The sequence below is a fragment of the Coturnix japonica genome, chromosome 2, assembly GCF_054131305.1.
Source record: "Coturnix japonica strain WE chromosome 2, WE-NBRP24, whole genome shotgun sequence".
Taxonomy (NCBI): domain Eukaryota; kingdom Metazoa; phylum Chordata; class Aves; order Galliformes; family Phasianidae; genus Coturnix; species Coturnix japonica.
Window position 1 is genome coordinate 27,562,433 of NC_140664.1, and position 24,711 is coordinate 27,587,143.

At 35.2% G+C, this 24,711-nt stretch overlaps 1 protein-coding gene across 1 annotated transcript in view; it reads right to left on the reverse strand.

Annotated features, from left to right (window-relative positions):
* Positions 1-24,711, reverse strand: part of HNF4G (hepatocyte nuclear factor 4 gamma) — a 60,570-nt gene that overhangs the window by 24,182 nt on the left and 11,677 nt on the right. The window contains exon 2 of the mRNA XM_085537280.1: positions 11,593-11,697. The gene's annotated coding sequence lies outside the window, so the exon portion shown is untranslated. The remainder of the gene's footprint in view (positions 1-11,592; positions 11,698-24,711) is intronic.

Below are 24,711 nucleotides of genomic sequence, written 5' to 3' on the forward strand. Positions count from 1 at the left end.
AAGGAGAACTATCTTTTACCCTCTTTACTGTTTTTTCCCTTTTTAAAAAGAATCACGTGAAATATCTTTGTAAATTAAGATTGATGAAAAACTATTTGTTGTTGAAAGCCTTTATTTGTTTAATAAATCACAGTAGTTTCATCATGAGATAGATTCCTGTTATACTCTGCTGGTTCAGCTTGAAGTTTCTTCAATAGTAGAATTTGTTGTAATTAAGTATTTGCCACACAACTAGTTTCTTGTTATAAGAATAAAATAATTCACTGCATTAAATATGTTACTTAAAATGATATACAAGGGTTTTATGTTAACTAGAATTATCTTATGTTTACTAGTGCATAGGTTTTGATAAGATATCCTACAAAGAATCTATGACTTTTTTTATCAAAACTATATGTTGCACAAGCTCAAACATATCTTACACTAGGTAAGTTGTATTTCAAAACTCTAGTTCCAAAACAGTCTGGCATGCAAGTAACCTTAAAATAAGGGAATGTATTTAAAAGTGAAGGCATGTATGACATGATCAAATCCTGCTATACCTTCTATTGTTTAAAGCACTTCTTCAGTGCTGCCAAAACAGGCCCCTCGGTGACTGCTAAAGAGAGGGAATGAATTGGCCCTTTGTGATTCTGTCATATATAAATTCATTCCAATAGATTTTTTAATATGGAAAATCACACACTATAGGGAACTGTTCTTTATACTATTTTTTCATGCCTTCATAAAAAAATGTCTTACAGTTACACCTTACATTCATAAAAACTGTATTTGGGGGGAGTTATCACTTCAAAAAGTAAATCACAAACAATTAATATATTCTAAATTACTACTACCATGTAAAATATTTCTTTCTGCCTAAGATGAATCACAATGCAGGCCCAGAATTAAGACCAAGATTAGCCCTAGATAAGCAGAAGTTTTAAAGCTGCATAATTAGTCAGTCTACAAAATAGTGTTCAGAATATTGATAGTGTAAACTTGAGTAGGAAATGATTTTTCAAAATTAATTATTTTGCACTAACTCTGAAGAAGCAGGAAGCAGCACTATAATGTACTTGTTCATGTGGTTTTGTTGAGGGTTTCTTTGTTGGTTTTTTTTTTTTGCTTTAAATCTGACCTCATAGTCACATACAGAGAGCATTCCAATCTTATCTTTAGGACTATTAACCCTGTTAATTGTTCAGTTCTCCATAATAAATGTAATCATTCTTTCTGATAGTGGCATAAAATAGTACACAAGCTAATAAAATCAAGGTTATTTCTATAAAATGTCTTCCTGAAAATGAAAACAGCTCTCAGGTTACTATCACTACTGAATATTTTTTACAAGTAGCAATACATTCCCTTATTACTCTAGTTTAGTAAGAAATATAGGTGCTTACAACAAGGTCTTTATTTAAAGGGTTGTATTCTTGTTTGTTTGTTTCTCACATGTTCTGAATAAGGAATATGCATAAGGAATCACAGTATCGCTTTTTGTTTTGTGAGTATGGAGAGTTGCAATTGACATACTCCTGAGGTATCCTATTTATGTTAATAAACTGGAATATTTATTATTTTCATAAAACACACAGTCTGTTATGTCTCTTCTGCCATTTGCTGACACATAAGAGTACACAGGCAGCCCACACCAACCATGCCAAATGAAACCACCTGAACTTATGCTATAGTATCACCTTGCAGCTATCAACATGGCCAGAGACTTCAAAAATAGACAGATTATTTGCCATATTTGGCCTGGTACACAGGAAGCTGCGTGCAGATTTCCTCACGTCAGTGAGGATTTTCACCTTTGGCTCATAAAGGCACACCTCTGTATTGCCTGCAGAGACTGAGCGTCCCATCCTTGTAACGCAACCTCAGCGGGCATCCGCCACAGGAAGGCTGCATCAGCTCTGTCACTGCCCACCCCAAATAATTTCATAAATGAATCATGAGCAGTGGCTCAGAAACATTTGCTTGTATTCTAAAACATATAAAATTATGAGCATGTTTGATACTATAAAAGATTCATAATGTTGCAGTGCTATTTTACACGATGGAAATCATCAGCATTCTTTAAGAAACAAAAATATCAGAGGTGAATCACATCTAAAAAAGAGCAATAAATCGAAGTATGTTAACCAATTCTTAGACATTTCGTAAAATAAATTACCTCTTGTGCTTAAGACCTAACTATCATAATGGAAACGTGCCTACAGTCCCCTGCAGATCTAGAACATGATAGCAAGTCTCTATGATTTTGGTGTCCTGGCCCCCTCCATGCCCTACCCCCCACAAGTAAACAACAACACAATTTCAAACAAATAAAAGACAAAGTTGGCTTTGAGTTGATTAAAATAATTTTCAGAAAAAAATTGTGAATTCTGAGAACAAATGTAGAGCACAACTACTTCCAGTAAGCTTACCAAAGAAACAAACTAATATATACCCGACATCAGCATTCTGCTTTACCAAACACATCTATAGCACCTAGATTTTTTGTGTCTTTTCCATTTTACATCTTCATTTTGACTTTACCCTGAATGTTTAGTGATTAAATAAAACACTACGAAAGTGAAGTAAGAAACAGAATCAACAGCAGACTTCTGTGGCGCACGTATTAGGCAGTGTAGTTAGACTATCTGCAACAAATCATGTCCAGTGAAATGCAAGTACAAATCTTTCTGGGAAATCTATATTAAGCATCTTTCCATTGCACACATTTTTATACACTTAGACCATCACGGGCATTCTATAAAATTGAGATACTTGCAAATACTGAGTCTGCCTTTTTTTTCTTATTTGATTATTCATTACAATGATTTCCACAGGATCATACAGCAAAAATACAGATTCCTTTAATAAGTGATGACAAGAGGTGTGGGTTTTTGTTTTGTTTTCTCCTTCCTTCCTTCCTTCCTTCCTTCCTTCCTTCCTTCCTTCCTTCCTTCCTTCCTTCCTTCCTTCCTTCCTTCCTTCCTTCCTTCCTTCCTTCCTTCCTTCCTTCCTTCCTTCCTTCCTTCCTTCCTTCCTTCCTTCCTTCCTTCCTTCCTTCCTTCCTTCCTTCCTTCCTTCCTTCCTTCCTTCCTTCCTTCCTTCCTTCCTTCCTTCCTTCCTTCCTTCCTTCCTTCCTTCCTTCCTTCCTTCCTTCCTTCCTTCCTTCTCTCTTTCTCTCTTTCTCTCTTTCTCTCTTTCTCTCTTTCTCTCTTTCTCTCTTTCTCTCTTTCTCTCTTTCTCTCTTTCTCTATTTTTTTTTCTTTTTTCTTTTTTTCCCCCATTTCAGAGTAACAGGAACAGATCATTACTGTGAGGTGTGAACTGTTTTTATGCTTTTGGCTTCCAAAAGTATTCATCTAGTAGATCACAATTTCAACAGCTACTAATCTGTATACACAGAGAAGACAAAGAACATGGATGGCTTATGGTCAAATGCAATAGGTTCACCTTCTTTAGAGTGCTTTGCAAGCTGGCAATACTCCCCAGGAGTTATGAAGATGTCAATGACTAGTCTACACCAGAATTTCAAAGGTGACTAGCAGATTTAACACTCCAAATTCTTTGAAGTGCAATTTACAGTTTTAACCTTGCAGCCACTGAGGTCTCTGCCCTGTCTGCACTTAAGGGGAAATATCAAAGGAATATGAAAGCTGTAAAATATTTCAAGCTTGATAAATAGTCTCCATGGCATCTGAAGTTAATTTACACAAGCTGAGGATATAGCCCACTTTCAGATCCTTGTTCCATATTCCAAATTTTATTCTCTGCAGTTTATTCTAAAAGGATACATGATTTATTCATTTTATATTCTACATTGTCATTGAGGAGATAGGCTACTAGCATAGAAACACTAATATAATGATGCCATATGCAAAGGAAAGATGTTACACCCATTTTGTAAGGTCAAGGTAAATAAAGTTATCTGGTTTATCTGATTTTATTTCTCACATGCACATACATCAGTTTGCAGAATATCAGCATGATTCCTAGGTAGCAACTTGCATAGTACAAAATATTTCAGATCACAAATTCATAGTTGTGGATGTCTCTTTTTAGTATCAAGGCATTTATTAAGGATGATTCTTACACTGGATTTACTAATATTCTGAACAGATCACAGTGATTTAGATAATATTTTCTGCATTTTCCTAGTGTGCTGTGTTCCTTTCTGTCAGTAGTCTAGCAAAACCAGCATTGTATTTGTGTGTGATGTTCCAGCCTTTGATTAACTACTAGTATCAGAGTTATTTTTGCTACTCTTACTATTTCACTTCATTATTCACTCTTTATTATTCATATTAAAGTGAATTTCTTCAACTAAGGAGAGCTAGGTTGTTCCTACAATAATTGTATGTGAACAGCGAATACTTAAAAATTTTCTTATGACATTACTCAGTGTTCACCTTAGCAGAGGGATTTTGGACAGCCTTCCACCAAATAAAACACTGCTTAAGAGCAGAAATAGCCCAGGAACAGCCACCTCATAGTCTAGAAGTGACACATGGACCGCTGCATACAGGCCACAATGAAATGTCAACTAGCAACTATGCAACTGCACTGATGGAAAGCAGTGTGTCTGGGTGGTGGAGAACCCAAAATGAAGATTGTGCCTCTTGGAGCAGGACATATTTATGTGAAGATTTAAAAGGACACCAAACGGAAAAGTGTCAGTCATGACATAGCATTCCCAGTTAGGAGACTAGCAATTAGGACTTAAAGAACTGAAGACACAGTTCTCACACATTTCTCGATCTACCAGTTCCAAGAGGAATCTGGCCACAGTAGACCTTGAGCCAAACGTAGACAGACACAAGCAGATTTAAAATCTTGGCTTATATAAAATGTACATGCATATATGCATGTATACGCACCAAAATTTCTATTCAGTGTTTTTCTAACAGTTGGATTGGCTCCTGAATCAAGTGTGCCTAAAAAAATGTATTTAGCAGGGGTAATCTCCCCACCTTGTACAAATATGTCTCAGTCCTTAATATTGGATTCTAGTAATTATTGATGTTATATTGTCTGTGTGAAGATTTTCTCCATGAGCTAATAGCAAATCTGCATTTTTCCACCTCAGTCCATTTCTGTGCTTGCTTTATGGACGGATTAACAATAAATTTACTAATCATATGTAGATAATTGTGCATTTACATACGGTGGAAGCATGCAAAAAAAAAAAATAGGATACTTTTGGTTTTTACTTATCATCAGATAAGGTTTACTGTTAGGTATTTGGATTACTATTTGGTAGAGTTTAATATTTCTGTTTTAACTGAATATTCTTCAGTTCATTTTCTTCTCGAAAACTCACAATAGCCATGAAGTTTTGCCAGCTTAGAAGGCTTAGAGGATTTTTGTAGCATACAGTTCTGTGGCAAGACTTGCTGAGTTACAGTTAAATGACTGGAGTGACTTGTTAATTATTTGCTTAGGTCAGATAACTTTTATTATTTTCTGATACACAGGGTTATTAATAAGAGATTTGTCTTGGAGAGCAGAATGAACTGAGAAGAAAATAGAAAAGAGTTCAGGTGTAAGGTAAAACCAAAACATCATGATATTGATAAGCAAGATTAAAAGTTCTTGTTCAGTCATCCTCATGTGATTAGTAATTTCTTAACAAGCCTCCTTGGCAGGTTTTTATTGAAACTGACTCGTAAACAATGTTTTATATAGCCAGTTAGGTAGCTTGTAATTTATCCATGTTATCTTGAGAAATCCTATATAATGATAAATATATTTTTTTTTATTATTCCACATGTAAACACCCTTGTCTTTGTAATAAGTAATAAAAGAGTTAAAAAAGGTTAACCACTATCTGGACAGTTTGCTTTGTTTGTTTGTTTGTTTGTTTGTTTTTGTTTTTGTTTTGTTTTTTAAATCTTGCTTATAATCCTTCTGTGTGATGAATTAATTATCACGAGTCTTCTAGCTTCTAAATCCTATCCCTTGCTGAATGAGTTATATATTCTACATAATTTTTCAGGATGAACTCAGTACACTTCTACCCAAGTTAGTAACTGTGTAACTCCTAGTCCTACGTAAAAAAAAACTAATTAAATAACTAAATACTCAGACAAGTCCCCTTATTTTCAGTTACTCTATCTAAAATTAAAAATTTTAACTAGTGTCTGAACTGACTCATCACATTCCTGCAGAAAGAACTTTGTGTCAACACAATCAGCTTAACTCTTCCAAGACACTGGCATGGTTATGCTTCGCTTGACAACTTCTTTTATTTTTATTGTCACGAAAATCAGTTAATGAGAAGTTCACAGTGAGCTAAAAAAGAGTTTATGCTAAATGTACAGCAAAGAGAGAGAAAATTCAAAATACTACATGTACAAGAGGAAAGTATTAGGGAATACATTCTATTTGAATTCTATTTTGGACCAGTCTTTTAAAGTATTTAAAGAACTCAATTTTATGCAGTAAATAAACATGACAATTTTTAGAACATGGCATATCCTCAGGAGGCATGCATGTAAAATATCCTGACTTTCAAAAGGATGTTTTTTTCTCTGAGTACTGCTAAAAAACTAGTTTTCAGTATCAAAACCAATCATCCAAAGCTTGTAATATTCCTAAATTGGTCAAATGTAGCCATTACATTGGGTCAGAAGACAAGAAGTTTCACATTCAAATTATTACATTATTTTCCTTAAGAGAACAAAGCCATTCTTTCAGCAAATACCAAATGATGACAGTATCTCCTTGAAAATACAGAGCTTTTCTAAGAATTAGGAAGGTCCTGGAGAGTTGATATGTTTATGGGCAGAAGCATCTTCACTGCACATGCAATAATTTCATATCCCAGTTCACATAAAAGAGAACTGTCTGCAGTAGGAAATTAATGCTAGGTGTGTTCCCAGGTAAAGATAAAACATTAACTCCTGTGACTTCTAAAAGATAAAAATAAATCCATTCCCAACAGATTTTTGACAGTAATTTTAATAAGTTCAAAATTAACAAAAGTCCCTTTTAAAAACTGATGATTAATCTTATGAGAGCTAAGATGGACTTATCTGTTTGAAGAACAAAGCCAGAACACTGATCAAGCTGAGCAGGAAAAAAATTGCTGGCATGGAAACGATGAGGGAAGTAATACTGAAAAGTTTTACTTGAGCTTAATCTTAAGTCTACGTAAGAGGAAGCTTTGAGAAACAGTCATAGGTGCAGTTATGACCAAAATTACCAAAACCACAATGCAAATCTGAATCATTATGTATAGCTATAACAATGTAAGATCAATTCTACATTAAATATTATAGATAAACTCTGTGTCAGGGTGGGTTTTCTGGACATAGGCAATATCCATGTGGTCATATAGTCTGTTTTTAGTGTACTCAAGTAGGCCTCATTACTTTAACCAAGAATCCTGCAGTCATCTCTGTATCTATGAGAGAGGACGAAAGTATATTCCTCTTTTTATGAACAATGGACTGGAGCAAAGGAGAGCTTATACTGCTTGTGACACTTGAGTGCATGTGCCTACAACAGTCATCAATATGTACACTGGAAGTCTAATTGATTTGTGTATAAGGAAAGAAAAAAGCACTTCTAAAAAGAAACATCAAACATGCCTGACTTTGGGTTGACTTATTCCCTGCAACTGTAGGATACGGATATAAAGAATCATATCATCATTTATGTTGCAAAAGACCCTCAAGATCACCAAATCATGGATGATCTTGAGGGTCTTTTGCAACCCAAATGATGCAAATGACCATTAACCCAACATTACTAAGGCTACCACTAACTCATACACCTTAACGTAACCTACCCATATCTCTTAAATACTTAGAGATGTTAGAGATGTTGACTCTACTAGAAATACCTCCAAGTATGGCAACTCTTTCTCCTGTAGTTTCCTTCAGAAGGAACATTAAGCATGTGGAGAGGCTCAGAGCTTAGTCAATTCTTCCTTGGGTGTTGGGAATCAGAAATACAAAGCATGCAGTGGACATACATATGTCAGTTCTCCATCCTGCAGGGACATTGCACTCACAGGAACAGCTTTCCATGACAGATTAAGCTGCCTTATTAAAACTATGTTGAGTAAAAGGAGAAATCACAACAGATCTATTAACTATATCTTAGGTGATATCTTATCACCAAAAAAAAAAAAAAAAAAAAAAAATTGCTGCACACCAAAACTTGGGTGATTTTTCAAAGCAATTCTGTAAATGCAAAAAACTTTTCCTCTGATTCAACAGAAAAAAAAGTAGCTATTAACTGTAGTCATTACTGATTAAATGCCCTGGCAACCTTCCCTATCTAAAAATGATTCATTATCCAGGTAATTATATTGCTTTAATTACACATGTGAGAAAATATCCAAGGTAACAGTCCACTTGATCATTAAGTTCTGTAAATATATCAGCATTTAAAACACATTAGTATTTGTATATCCCTATCTTACTTGGGAGCATGGTAAAAGTAACTTCCTGTGAGAAGTCAGTCTTTCAACTTGTAAAGTAAGCAAAAGCCCCCTAGAAAAGTATCTCCTTATCAGAATGAACCACAGAACAAATTTGTTTAAGAATCAGGAAGGCTGAGTCAAAAGAGTTGGTGTGTAAGCAAACTAAGATGACTTGACAGATGACAAAAAGGTCATTAGTGGGTGTATCCAACCATTTATAGTAAGGTTTTATTACACATACAACAAATTAATTATTTGAAAAACTTCAAATTCTGCAGGTGAGTGGGAGAAATAGGGGTGACAACATGCACTTTTTTTTAGGTAATGTAAGCTCTAGACTTGTATGCACTGTTATGGTAGACTGGCTGTTATACCTAGGAGCAACAGAACTGCTGCACCAGAAGAGACAGCAACATTTGCAGTTTGGAGTGGATACTCTCCTTGCTCTTTTATAGAATGGTTTATCCCGCTTAAAACTTGGCCTTGCCTGGGCTTTTAACTAAGTACAACTAAAACAGTGCAGCCTCACAATTATGGTTTTTTTGGACATATAATATGTGTCAGGGAAAGGAAACATAGTACAATTTTTTTCTAATTGGAAATCTAAGAATGAATTTTTATGTGATTTATCTAATATGACCTGCATTCCTCTCTTTCGAAAATAAAATAAATAAATAAAACTGCAGAGGGAAAAAAAAAAAGAAAAAGAAAAATGTCAGAAATCCAACAATTCCTAGGAAATGTGGCTGAAATAATTACTTTTGGACCCTGAATTCTTCATAGAATCATAGAATCACCGCATCCTAACAATACAGGAAGACACAAACCTTGTTGTAACCAAAATTTTATTTCATATAAAAGAAGTATTTTTTCACTTGTCTGCCTACAGAAGACTTACAGATGAATCAGGACACTAGTTTTTTTCATAATTTACAAGTTTGAAGATAATTTGACTGAAATAGTACTGTGGCAGATAGTTGTAATGTGTTTTTTGAAGACAAGCATTAATAAAAATAAAATTTAAAACAATAAAAACCTAGCTTGATGTTATTTCCTGAAGGAGATGTGAATATAAAATACAGCCAAGGAAGTAGTGATACTGAATTGAACAAAGTAATGCTGTCTAAGATAAAGGGGAAAAAAAATCACTGTCTTTGATCCCACTTGAAATCACTTCCTTAGAACAGCCCAGGATGCTGTTGGCCCTCTCTGCTCCAGGAACACACTGGTAGCTCATGCTTGACAACCTGTCTGCTATTGTCCCTCTGGATCTTTTTATCAGAGTTGCTCAACAGCCAGGCTCCTCCTTCTTCCTTAGCACAAGGTTTCTCCTTATTACAAATCATAATATCTTTCCAAGCTAAATTACCACGGTATTCTCTAATATAACAAGAAATATTTAAGTTATTTTACATGAAAAGATTAGCTTACATGTCTCAAAGAGTTGTAACTGAGATGCTGGAGCATCTGTTCTCTTAGCCAGACCACGAAGTCAACCATCAACCAGCTGCTTCCACCTGTACTTCTGAACACACTCCTTAGAGGTAGCAGAACTCATCTGCACCCCCTGCTGTCATTCACACAAGACTAATCAGTATTTCTGCTTCCATCTACATTTGTGAAAGGGCTTAAAAGTTGCCATTACAGCTCAAGTTAAGGAGCACTAATGGCTTGCCAGCCACGTTCAGGGCAAGAGAATGTACATATTATAGAAGAGAACTGAGAAGAGTTGGTTTACCCATCTCAGGGAAGTAAACAATGAGAGGGAGTGTTTTCTACAAAGAAATCATGCATGACGAATAAGGAGGGAAAAACAAACAAACAAACAAACAAAAACTATTTAGATAATGAAACAGTACTGTCATAAGAACAAAGGAATAAATTTTAGTTTATCAAATGGAAAGATTCTAAATGCGGAAGAATTAGAGCACTGTGACAAACTTCCAATTACATAGCAGAGGCAGCAGAGGCAAGGAACTCAACTGGTTTTAAGAGGCAGATTTATGAATGTTATTATTGATGATATCAGCCAAACTGATGACTCAGAAGATCTTTTCTAGTTTTATGTTGTACAACATTGCATTGTTACTACATTTTTATTTTTTTTTTAAGTAGTCACTGAGCAATATCAAATATGGTATTCCAATTATCAATTTAGCAAATATAAATGACAGAAAGTTAACCATAGCATGATAAACAATTAACAGAACTATACTGACTGCAGCTGATATGCAAATGATGTAATCCATCTAATTTGCCCAGATTATAGCAGCTTTATTCTCATATGTGTTTAGCAAGTTTTGTGGTAGCATACACTTGAATGAAATGTTCTTTACTAATGTGTTCAAATTCACAAAGTTGTTACTGGAATTGCAGATAAGTTACATTCTAGCATTATTTTCTCTGAATATCATTTTCTCTTCTTTGCAACTATCCTTGACAGAAAATCAAACTGTAACAAGTCCAAAGGATGTTTGCACAAATTGAGCAAAATAAATGTTATATAATTAAACAAGAAAAATGTACAAAAAATCATCCTGATGAAGCAAGTTGGAATGAATTCCAAACATGCAAGTTGCCACTGAGTAGGAAAAAACAAGGATTATAGAATTCACTGGGTAGAGAGAGTTCACAGTAGAATTCTTTTAATGAAGTAGAAAAGGTATTTATTTATTTATTATTATTATTAATATTTAATATTGTATATTTAAAGCTTAGAACTGAAGAATATCTGATAAAATGAGTATAAAAAGTCATAAGTTTTCAGGACTAGATCTTCAGGGGCAATACTTGTTGGAGTTACAAAATAACGAAGCTAGTGGTTCTCTGGTCTTCTGGTCACCTTACCCAGGATATAAGAGAATATGGACAGCTGAAGTAATAATGTATGATGAAGGAGAAGTTGCCTGAAAAGTAGTATGCACAGCCTTGGTAGAACAATTTATTGATTGCACACAATTGATAATACACCATACCAGTAAAAGTCTTTGCACTGTGCACACCTTCCACTAACCTACCACCAGTTTCTCCAGTGTCACAGATATTTATGTGCCTTTCAGGATAGTTGTGTCTCCAAACAGTCATCATTTTTTTCTGAGAGAGTGACATGTCAAAACAGGACAACTAACCATATAGTCTTTAGTAAGCAAGTATGTTAGTGAACCATACAGCAAAACTTTACTTACATTCAAGCACAAAACAACAGAGTATAAAAGATTCAGTTCTCCATATACAGATGAGGGAAGGCTGACTTCCTGGTCTGTGTTTCCATCTTCACCTGTAGGTAACACCTGCAGTCAATAAAAGTAAAATAAATGTGAAACTATCTGTAATGTAAACCAATCATGCTCCTAAAAAAATTATTTTGATTATAAAGGATGAGAATACAATACTTTTAGTCAAGGTACAAAGGTGTTATTGAAGATTAAAGAAACTTTGAGAAAAGGCTGTCATCAGACAGCGTAGCCAGATTTTTTTTCAATTGCAGAATAAAACAAACAAACAAACAAAAAAACAAAAAAACAAAACAAAACAAAACAAACAAACAAAAAACCATAGAATTTAAACAAGGTCTTGAAATGCTATCTGGAAGGATTATGTATAGGGAAGAAGAGACAGAAAGCTTTTAAAACTGTGAAACTGTTTTAAAAGGAACAGAGAAGCATATGAATAAAAGATTCCCTGCTGTTTGGATGACCCTAGTGTTTAGGTACTGGATAAACTATGCAGTAAAACAGGATGCATAGTAGAAAAATCTAAAAGAAAAATATGTTTAATTGGTCTACGTGCAAAGGATTTCAAGAAGGATGAAGGTATGAAGGAAAACAAGGCATATTTTGTAGTAATCTTGAGAAGCCCCTTATATCCCATGCTGCCTTGCTGATTTTTCTAGGATGACTTGCATTTTTAAAAGCTGAGCTTTAACTGGACCGTACTATCTATCTTTTCTGTTTTACATCTTTTGGTTTTTTCATCCATGCTACCTATAAATCCAAAACAATTTTATGTTGGTATATATACAATGGTAAAGTTCTGAAATACATTTTTTTTTCTACATCTGAAATATGATTCCTTGTTAGTAAATGCCAGGTAAGTACATGTCATTTTCAGGTTCTCCGGTTAAAACAAAACAAATGAAGATGAAATGGAAAACTAGCTTTATCTTAAGACATCATTCTTTGCTTTGCTTTTTACTTTACTAGAAACCTTATGGGTCATACATTGTGCTTCCTTGTGGAAGAAAATGACAACACAAAAAATCACTTCTAGACACCTGGGATGAAAATAGCTCCCCTTATTTAGATACAGCAGGACTTTAGTCAAGACCAGAGATTCTTACAGTCTAAATTGTAGGTCTGCTGAGGCATTATATTCTTTATTGATCTTATAAACTGCAGTGCATGCAAAATAGAAAGCAGTAAAATTATTAACCCATCAGTACTTTTTGTCCTCAGAAGTGATACTGCTACACCAGTATACAAGATTGATTTTGACATTATCAGAAATGAAAGTGTTTTATTTGGTATTTATGTATATATTAAAGTAATCCTCATATGCATATTTTCACACATCAACCATGGATCAGAAATGTACCGTTCAGCTAATTGGGTTGGAAAAATGCAGCACGTGTAATGGCACAGCCTCTCCCACTGGGGCCACTATAAAGGCACATAAAAATCATCAGCTGTACTAAAGTGAGGATGAAGCCTAGAAATGGATCTGTTCTTGAAGTCCCTCTGTGCCTCTCCTTACCCTTGCTTATCTATGCAAGGTAAATTGGTCTCTCCATCATTTGTGATTAGGAAAAGATAGAATCTCTATGGGAAGCACACACTTCTTTATATACCTCTTTCAGTTCTACATTTTCAGAACTCCCTTACACACTTAATCCTATAGCCATTAGCAAGGCAATGATATGACATAAAATGAACAAAGAGCAATAAAGTAATCATATCCCAGCATGTTTATTTAGTTGTGGTCCTTAATGACTAAGACCTTCGTACCCAGTGATACCTGGAGCTGCTACTAAATTTCCTCTGACTCAAATCCCTGGTTAGGATTATTGTAGGATATGCTCAATGCATTAAAGCCTGCGTCACACAAACCATGAAAGCAAAACAAAACTAACAATCAGAAAAACACTTTACAGAAAGAAAGATTGGTTGTCCAAAATGAGGTTTTTTAAATTCAGCCAAAACTTGTTTTCTTTCAAAGCAATACTTGAAGAATAGTTGGGGTAAGAAGAATGAATCACAAAATCACAGAATGACTTGGGTTGGAAGGCGCCTTAAAGAATATCTAGTTCCAATCCCTTTGCTGAGGAGGGTGTTGCCACTCTCCTGATCAGTCTGCCCAGAACCCCATCCAGCTTGGTCTTGAATGCCTCCTGGGATGGAGCATCTACAGCTTTTCTTGGTAACCTGTTCTAGAGTCTCACCACCCTCTGAGCAAAGAACTTCTTTTCAACACCTAATCTAAATCTCACATTCAGTTTAAAACCACTGACTCAAAATTTGCAAAGCTGCACTGAGATTTTGTTATAATGTGTTAATGTGGGCCTCATTCTTTAAGTATATTGTCAAAATTAGGAACTTAAAAAGGCTGAAACATCAAATAGAGTTTGGTGGGTGTTAGTACACTGCAGAAACTTTTGTAGTTGTAAGAAACATATTTAAAACCTAGCTACTTGTGAATCAGATGACCAGTCAGGCTTTTATCCCCTCAAAATAGCAGTCAAATTTAAGCTGTACTAGCTATAGCATACTGTGATTTCTTTTCCAGTCGCTGCTATGTCAATTTAAAATCCATTCCTATTAAAATACCACATTCCTTCAAGAGCTATAGTTACCTAATAACTATTTAAGACTAGTTTCCTCTATCTTTAATTCACAATTTATTCTTTAAGAACTGTTAGGAAACATTATTGCCAGAAGGGGACACTGAGATTATCTGCCCCGATTACTAACTAGTACTGACAAGTGCTACATAACCCAGTTATTCTTAACAGGGAGTACGTGCCTGTCCTTCAGGAGTACCCATATTGATTTTAAAATGATCAACAACCTTCAAAAAAGTCCAGTAAACCATCACAGTCCAGTGGTTAGTCACAGCCACAAACGTGGTCTCAATGAAATAAATAAATAAATAAATGATAATAATAAAAGCCAGTAGCTTATTTCCACTTATTTCCAGTTTCACCTTTTAACCATTCCTTGTTTATCTATATACCCATCTATCTATATACCCATTGATAGATTGGGTATGTATCCACGAAAATTACTCCATTTTATCTTTTTAGAGTCACCACTTTTTCATGAAAAATGTCTGCAGAATCGCTTTACATTCACCTCACTCATGCTGTGTATTTCCTTCCCAACATTTCCCTCTTTCTTCTTTCCCTGTCCCCCTCGTTTATTTTCAACTGATCTATTCTCTCCTTGATTTTATCATTTTATTTAAATAATTCCCTATGCATTAAATCCAAAAAATATTGTTTGTGTCATGAAGCCAACACGTCTTCAGACAGGTATTGAAATTAAAGAAATGCTTTCACTAAGCCATTTTTTTCAGGATAAAAAAATTATTCCAGAACCTGGAAGAGATCTTTGTTGAATTACTTACTATATCATAATGAGATGTGACAGGATTTCCCCTTCTTCTTTAGCAGGACTGCTCTCTAAATCACTACTCAACTGGAAAACCTGGGATTCTTTTCAAGTAATCTCTGGGGGTTTAAACTAAATTTTGTACTGCTATACTTCACGCTTGTTGCAGTGCTCGTGCTGTCCCCATCTCTTCTAGACTTTTTTAGAGATGTTTTATCAGAGTATATTTTTCTGCAGATTTCAGCAGTGTTTTGCTTGACTCCAGCATGCTCAGGGAAACTGGCCTCTTTCAAACTGGGATGAGCTACACAAATGTGGAAGCCCAGCCATAAACTAGCAAATGCTTAGTACAAATAAATTACCTGACCTAGACAGCATGTGATATGTTGTATTAATATCGTAAGCAAAAAGATACAGCAGGTTGTGTTTACAGAAGTAAGTGCACATGATACAGAGAAAAGGCTTATAGCTTGGTAACATTCTTCAAATAGCATGCTATATATAGGAAAGTTGATCAAAAACTACTGAAAAAAAAAAACAAACTCCTTTTGTATTGGAAATTTCAAATGATCAAACAGTACGGTACAATGAAAAAAAATAAAAATAAAAATTATTAAAAAACAGGCCTACTGGAATAAAAACACAATAAAGAAGACCTGCATGTTGAATTATTTCATTGAGTCAGGATCAAAAATAGAGCACTGTGTATAAATCACATCTTTTTACTTAAAAAGCAGGAGAGAATAAAACATAGGCAGATAGAAGAAAACATTAAAAAAAAAAAATAGTGGAAGAAAAATAAAAATATTGCCCCTTTCCGGATGATTGATTTTTGTGCAATCCATATTTTACTCTCTGCTACATAATTTTATACTCTTGACAAAGTGTCACACAGTTTGAAAAGGGCTCGGAAAACATATGCAGCTTTCTATCAATTTTATGCCTCCCTAAATTTAGAAGACTTTTCCGAATAGGGAAACTAAAAATAAATCAGGAAACAATGTCGATAATGAAGTCTGAATTATCCTGCAGTAAAAAACACGAAAGTATTTTTAGTATATTTAAATAGAACATTCATAACATAAATAGTGGCAATGAAACTTGACTGTCAACAAGAAAAATACCAAGTGATCTGTAGCCGACTTCTGCAGATGACATTTTCTTTCTTTTCTTTTTAAATGTCTATATGTACTGTGCCTTGTTTACTTACACATTTAAACTGTTGTAAGAACTCATTGTCACAATGTGCCCAACATGAACTTTACTTAATCTTAATAAGAAAAGCTGATACTGAAGCTGGATAAGCAAATAAATTCACATTAATAGCTACACTTTTGTTTCCAGAATGAAACTCTGGGCCAATTCAACCAGATATCATAAACAAAACAACAAAATATGCAGAGAAATTAATGTTTACAGGCAATTTGTTTTTCATCACACATATAGTGTGTTTGATTCTATACACAAGAGAGAGAGAGGGCTGTGCAACTTAAGTTAATTACATTTCTATGAAATAATAATCTTTAAAGAAATCTTAATAATCTCTAATGAAATGTGCTGATAAATTAAGAAGTTGAAAAATGTTCATTTATGCAATTATAACAGACATATTCCTGGATTTTTTAAGAGGAAAACTTTTTCAGGACTCTGTAAGCATTCACTCTATTAGTTCTTCAGTAATTACGGTAACATCATCAGAGATACTTGACAAGAATGCCAACTAACTGTTATGCAAAATCTAAATGTTGTTGATATAGAGAACAATTTTTCTGGAAATGTGTAAAAAGGTATGTGTAAAACAACGGTGGTTAAAATGAAAACAGAGGAGCAAGTGGGTCATCAAAATAACTAAAATGTTAGTTAATCAAAATATGAAAAATTATTAATCAAAGTTAAAAATAAAACCTTTTGAACCTTAGCAAATAAAATTATATTTCTAAGTAGCTCCAATTACATGCACAACACTGAACCCAGACTGAGATTTACACCCATTTCTGTCAGTTCTTCAACTCTTCTATGAAGTTACACAATTATTCTGACCTGAAGAAGGTCCCAAGTTAAAGTATGGTCTGGCCCGCATGCCAAGCTAACCAGTAAGACTTTTTCTCGTGGGGACCTTGTGACCAGTGAGAAGCAAAACAATCAACCAGATTTCACTCAAGCTCCTGCAGTTCTTTATCATTACCCTCTCATGTCTATCCTCTTGTTTCTTATCCTTTTCAATCTTACTAGACTTTTATTTCCTATGTCAAAGAGCACAGATTTTTGCCACTCACTTGGACGAGTTCATCAGTGAAACCACTGCAGGTCAGAGGCATACAAAAGTGAATGGTACTGCTTGTAGCACAAGCTCTGTTAGAGCAGAGTTTTCTCAAGCCACTTTTCTTGATTTTCCAACATGCCTGTACTAAGCTAAACAAATATCTTCACACAATAAACTTCCAATATTTAACTGAATGCAGTCATAAAGTATACCAATCAGTAACCAAATCCACACACAAAGCATACAAATTATTACAAAGTAGCACTACATCTGCTACAATAGCAATATGCAGTATCTTCTAGAAGGTACTGAGGGACAAAGGACAGTTTTGGTTTGGTTTTTTTTTCAGATTTACATGAAAAAAATGAACCAGGATACTTATTTCAAAAAAGACAGTAAGGAAAGCTATCTAAAACTCTTATTAAGTGCTATTAGAAAAGACAGTTGAGTCTAGAAATACATCTAGAAATAGCTCACATGAGCATGAAAATGATCTTCAGATAATGGCTCAATGGAATGACTGATGGAAGATAGTTAAATTTTATTCACACCAAGAAAATAAAATTTTTCACTTTTTAATGCCCTTAAGTCCGCAATTGTTTTATGTCATAAAAATATTTATTACTGTGTTTATAGGCAACCATTGATTTTACTTGAAATATTCCATTAACTATTGGTAGACATAGTATAGAAAACATTGTGCAAAGACCTAGCAAGTCTACAGGAAATTACATAAAATTAGGGAAGATTAGAAGCAATGAGTAGATATAAAAAGACTGCAATGTACCAGCCTAGCAGTGTTCTTCCCATAGAGAACGTTCTGTCCCAAGCAGTTCTCAACAGTAAAGAAGCAGACAAGGACAGAGATCTCAGCCTCACTAGAAAGTCATCTTCTCAGCAAAACAGCATTGAACAAACTGACACAAGATGCATACGCAAACAACAGACCAGCAGAAGATTGAGTAGCCCCATAAAAATGATACACAGAGATTTCTCAGTAATATTCAGGCACTGTGAGATGTATGTCTACACTGCAGGAAAACCTATGGCTCTTGGTAATGGCTGGCCTCAATCCTGCTAGGAACCAGCAAGGTAAAATGTGTGACTCTCAGCTGAAATACTGAATGAGAGACAAAAGAGATCAGTAACACTCAGAAGAGGGTGAAAAAGAGCAGGAATCTTGTATAGTGCCTTTACACACACACACACAGCTGTAGTGCTCAGTGTAACATTGCTTGGAGGTTTTGTCCTGTTCTTTTTTGCTGTCACTCAGGAAGTTTGGTTTACAGACACAGCTTAGGATAGGGATGCTGTATTTCAGTAGATGCCTATTAGAATCATTCTATGCATAAACCCTTTTGAAAATCTGACCATAATCCTAAGTATTCCACAGAGAAGTATAATAGTGAAAGTTTATTTTTGCTAGTCCATTGCTGTCTTGAGCTCATCAGTCATCAATTAACTGTAAATAACTATAACAATAATAAATGCTTCTGGGCATAGAGCTCGGTTTCAGGTGTAAATGAAATCTCTTTTATGAAATATGTTATTTTAAAGTAGAAACTGCTTATCTTGCAAAATGCCTTTTTTTTTATTTTATTTTATAAACATATCCTGAATAAAAGAGCTCAAGTTTGCTTTTCTTTGTTCTTCTGCACAGATATGAATTTCATGTGAAATGTATGCAACTAATAAGTCCAAAATAAATATATGATAAATTTTAATTTAAATGTCTATACATCAATTGAAATAACTGAAATAATGCACAATATTTTCAGTTATTAACTAAGGCTCTTTTTAAAAAATTGGTTTCCATCTATCTGAACTGCATCAACTGTGTATCAGTCACATTCTGCTACACTAAGACAACATAGCCAGTAGCAATTGAGAAACACATTATACATAGCACTTAGTTCACCATGAAATTCTAGATGAGTTAATGACAGATAATGGCCTACAATTCATGTGTGACTTATTTCAGCAAATCTCACTGATACAGCAATTCAAGCGAACTGCATCAAGGCTGTACTAAGTATAATCAAATGGGCTTGCAGGAAAAAAATCAGCAAAAATTACAAAACACTTAATAGAAAAGAAAGTGACATACTTAGAAGTCCCATGGAATCAGTACTGTCTGACTGTTTTAATACATCTGTTCTATTACCATTTCCAGTATGGTTTGTGGAGAACAGAACTCAAGCGTCCTGCTCCTTACCCAAAGCTTTTGAAGGAGTTACAAAAACCTGTCATGGCTGCCATCCTGTCTGACACCAAAATGACATGTAAAGGATACCTTTGCAAATCCTCTTACACCTTTCTAACTGGCTTACAAGATCCACATCCAATACACAAGATTTGGATGCACTATGGGTCTACCCAATAGATTTGCAACTGCAAAAATCTTTACTAGCTTATGAATCAAGGCCTTTCAAGATATGCTGGTGAATGTACTGAGTAGCAGAAGTACAAGCAATACCAATTTATCTGGATGGGTCTAGGTATGACTTTATTAGTAATCTCTTTTCATTATGAAAGCTAGCCTTAAACCCAATCCTAGCCCTACCCTTTGTTTTCTATCTATTAAAAAATCATTAATCCAGGAAAAATCCTTCCATTTTAATCCATGCTAGTTTTGTTTCTTTTAGAGCACTTTGGAGAAAATCTGCCTAAAGCTTTTTAGAAAACTAACTATACTGTAACAATGTCTAAAATCCTAACCAGAAAGCACTTGAAAACTTTTAAGCCTTATTCTTTTAAGGCCTGGAAAAGCAGAAGATCCTTGCTTCCTGCTCACCAGGACAGAGCAGGAGCTATGGCAGTTACTTGCTCTCAGGATGGAATGGTCCTGAGAGCAGGAGGCAAAAATCACAAAGCACCACGTGGCCAGATGTGACATTCTGGTATTTTGATGCAAGGGCATAACAAACATAGGCTAGTATCAGTAAAGATGAATATGGTTGAAATAATAACTTAAAATATCTTTCTACTTTGTGAAGATTGTGCTAGAATAACCACTATTTTTACCATGATAATACGTGATAACCTCCAATGGAAAAATCTAAAACAGAAAAAACAGAAGACAATTTTAAGATAGAGCAAGAACAGTGGATTACCAGCTCCTACTGCTGGCATGGACTATGGACAATGGAGCTACTCTCATCACTGCTGGGAGCACAGAAGTCAGTGTGGTCAGCTTGGGCTCTAGATAGTAGCTCTCTCTGCAACCACTGACAACCAGATCAGCAATAAGGAATTTCTTTAAAAATGAGAAATCCACTCTGAACAAAAAGTCATAGACATTCACAGATAATAGATGCTGGAGCATGGTCAATAAAAGACTAGAAACATTAAGCCTTAAGCCTTAAGAACTGGTAATGTTCATTTATCCATTTTTATAGAATGCCTTGTTTCATTTTGATTGTGTCAGAAATGCTAAAACAAAGTGTAGTTAAAATGCACACACACAAGACCAAATGTATTCTAGAGAAACAAACAAAAATCTTTGGCTATGAAAAATACAAATAAAAATTCTCAAAGTACATGATCAGGCCCAAAAGGCATTGGAGTAAGGTTTGCCATAAGAAAACTAGCAAAACTAGCCTGTTTCCATTATCTCTGTAACTGTGTAAATATAAACATTTCCTCTACAATCATATTGTTGATACAATGCCTGAGTATATACCTTTTAATTAATAAACAGCAGACATAATAACTATCTAAAGCTGATCTACTGATTTTATTTGATGTTACCTGTTCATTCTTTTCATCTAAAAATAAATAAAAATAACATAAATATTATTGCTCTTCTGCTACGTTTAGTGGTTTCAGTAGAAACCTACAAGTTCAGAGCTTCTCAGATTCATTTCTTAGAAGTTACATAGAGCTTGACATAAATTAGCGTATTCAAACAAATAAGAACTCTAAAGAAATGTTTGCTATGATAGCAATGGCCATTTCTCAACAAGAAGAATGTACTTTATCCATACAAAGAAACTGAAGCAAATTTGGAACTACTTTGCAAGCACCAGCTTCCCTATGCAAAATGCACATCAAAACTAAAATACCATTTCTTCCAAGGCTTACTTTCACCCGCTTCACCCAAAGAATCATCTATAAGAATACGTGTAAGAGTGCCCTCTGGTGATTGTGTGTTTAAGGAATAGTCTTTCATTGTAAGGGCAAAGAGAACAAATCTGTGGCAGGGCTGATAAGTAATTCTGAGTTTTGCAAACTGAATTGTGTTACCAGTTCTCAAAAACAGAAGTGAAGAAACTTGGTATTTGCAGCTGGTTTATGCCCATGTTTTTAAATTCAAATTCACATGAAGAAAGAGACAGTAGCCTTGACTAGGTTAAGATTTATGGGTGCTATAGACAGCACATCTACTTTTATGGCTAAGAATGTAATAGATCCTAAGCAAACACTGATAAGTCCTCTATTCTCCTAAGAAGTATCCGCCCATCAAGTATCCTGACACTGGAAAGCCCCACAGTTTTGATAAGAATAAAGACAAGCTAACTGTAGAAAAGAACTTCATTTCTTAAGTTAGCTGAAAAAATTCATCAAGTGCTTCATGGGCAAGAGCAGGGTCTTCTTCCATTGTTGGACAGTGATCACTGCATTTTCAGTCCCACTTCAATGGATACACAAGCAAAACATATATAAACACATAAATAGGTGTTTTGTTTTATATGTATGTATTTACTGAGAGGGTGACAGAGCACTGGAACAGGCTGCCCAGAAAGGTTGCGGAGTGTCCATCTCTGGAGGTATTCGAGACCAACCTGGATGCTCTCCTGTGTAATCTACTGTAGAGAACCTGCTTTAGCAGGGAAGTTGGGCTAGATGATCTGCAGAAGTCACTCTCAACCCTTGTGATTCTATGATTCTGTGACGCACGCATATGAATATATACACATATAAAATTAAAATACTGGAGTGACTTGTTATTGAGCAAAGGAGTACAATTCTACTTTTGCAAGATTTAGTTGTCAAACCCAACAAAAGGTTCTGCAGTAATCACCAAAAAAAAAAAAAAAAAAAAAAAAAGCTGATAAAAAAGTGCACTGGTTGAGGCCTGAAAATACCATTCTAGTCTAGTTTATTACCTCCTATCTGGGGTGAAACTAAGGGCAGATTTACTGGGAGTGTTATACTGCCTCATTAGTACCTCCCAGTAATCACATATACTCCTTCTCTCAAGGTACCATGGCAGTTACTTCTAGCCTCTGTAACATAACCTAAACCGCAGCAGTGTTCCTGTGAAGGCAGTAAAAATTAGGGAAGTTATCACAACTGTTTGTTTCTCTAATATTTGTAAGAGATAGAAGAGATTCTCAAAAGAAGGAGAAAGGAAACTTTATGAAATATTGTCCTAATAAACTTATCTCTTATGATGATTCCTTCTTTCACTCATATTAAATACCCATCACCACTCTCTGAATATGGTGACTAATTAACTTCATGTTTTTTAAGAAAGAAACCAGGCAGTCCCATGGGGTTGTTTAACAAATAACCAGCTGACCTCTGAGGATTCTAAAGAATCACTTCCAGCCAAGTTTTTTTTTGCCATGTATAAATACGAGTAGATTGCTCCAAAAAGGGGGAGAGAAGAGCTAGAAAAAATTAGATTAGAAAATGAAAAATCAGATTTTTCATTCTTTTTCATTATTCATATAGCTCATCAGTCAATAAATAGATCATCATTATTTTTAAGTGTTCACTCCATTTACTACAGTTACTATGATGGTTATACTGGACATTGTAGGCCCTGTTTATAGTATATGGTTCTTCAGTGTTAAGCATTTGCTTCTTCTAACAGCACCTGAATACATCCAGCTATCCACTTACCCAAAACAAAGGCACTGGTACTTTTCAAAGAGGACAAGTTAATTCATTTCATAGAATCACAGAATCACAGTACACTCTGAGTAAGGAAGCACCTGCAAGAATCATCCAGTCCAACTCCCGGCTCCACAGAGAACCACCCAAAAATCAGATCATATGACACAGAGTCATCCAGATGCTTCTTGAACTTCATCATCTTGGCGCTATGACCACTGCCCTGAGGAGTCTGTTCCATGCCCACCATCATCCTACTTGAATCTCCCCTGACCTAGCTCTGTGCCATTCCTCAGGTTCAGCCTGAAAAAAAATATATATATACTAAAAAATGGAGCAAGAACTCCCCTTCTCCACAGGTGGAAAATGAAGTCAATTTATTTTCGCAATTAAAGAAGGGAAGGGGCTGTGAAAGTCAGGTCTGCAACAGAAATATTAACTTTGCTGATAATACTTTTAAAAGCACTAACAGTCCTAGTGCAAAGGCTACCTTTTATTATGCCAGCAAACAGTACTCAGCCTCATGAGGCTAACAAGCATCAGTGTAATATATGGAAGACCTTGTGGTGGTTCAGACTATTCTGGTGTTTGTTCTGAACATCAGATATAAGGAAAGTTAGTGTCCCATTAAATTACTGACTTTTAAATTTTTGTATATTTTTCTCCAGTTCTGTAGATATTTCTAAATTAAGGCAGCTGTCAACAGAAGACTTTAGCCAGCAGCAAAATGGAAGAGTGAAGCTGCATTGTAAGATGTCACCATCTACTTATGCAAGGTAGAGGAGGAAGAGGTAGGTGAAGCTACACTGTGCTCAGTGCTGAAGGAACTGAGACCTGAAAGTGCTTCATTGTGAACATGGTTATTTTGTGCCACATTAATCATTTTAATAAAGTGGGGGAAAAAAACCAAAACAACAACAACAAAAAAAACAAAAACAAAAGAACGTGTTCCAGGGTAGCTGTAAACAATAGTGCATAGGAATCTAGTAGAAGTAACGCAGAAGTTTAAAACCAATCAAAAAGAAAGTATGATAAAACAGACTTCTGTAGAAAATCTTAGCTAACTGACAAAAAATGTCTAGTTTGTTTCTGTTATCCTACGTTCTAAATTGACGTGATCTGACTGATCTGACTGTAATGGACATTTGTTCAGGTAGTAAAAGCAAAAACACAGACACAAAAAATATATATCAGAAATACTGTTCTGCTTGGGGTTCAGTCCAGGCTTGTCTCACTTGTTACAAGCTCTGCGCTCACTGGGGCACACTCCCTTCAATGCGCCAAAGCTGTGCCGACTGTTCTCTCCCTGAGCACTGCAAAGGAGTCAAAGGAAGCTCTACTGAAATTAAGCCCTTATTAATCAAAGGCAAAATAATTCTCTCTCTTCCATTCACATCAGAGAGTGGGGAGACAGTTGCTTGGGAAGCGGAGAGCCCTGGCAGCCCTCCCGGCTCTTCGAGCTCAAAACAGTACAACTCTGACAGTGCTGCGGCATGGTTGCTCCGACCTGACTTTATACTTCTGTTCACAAAGAGGTAGTTCACATGTCAGAGATCAGTCACAGCTTACCTCAGTGATTCTAAAGAAAAAAGGAA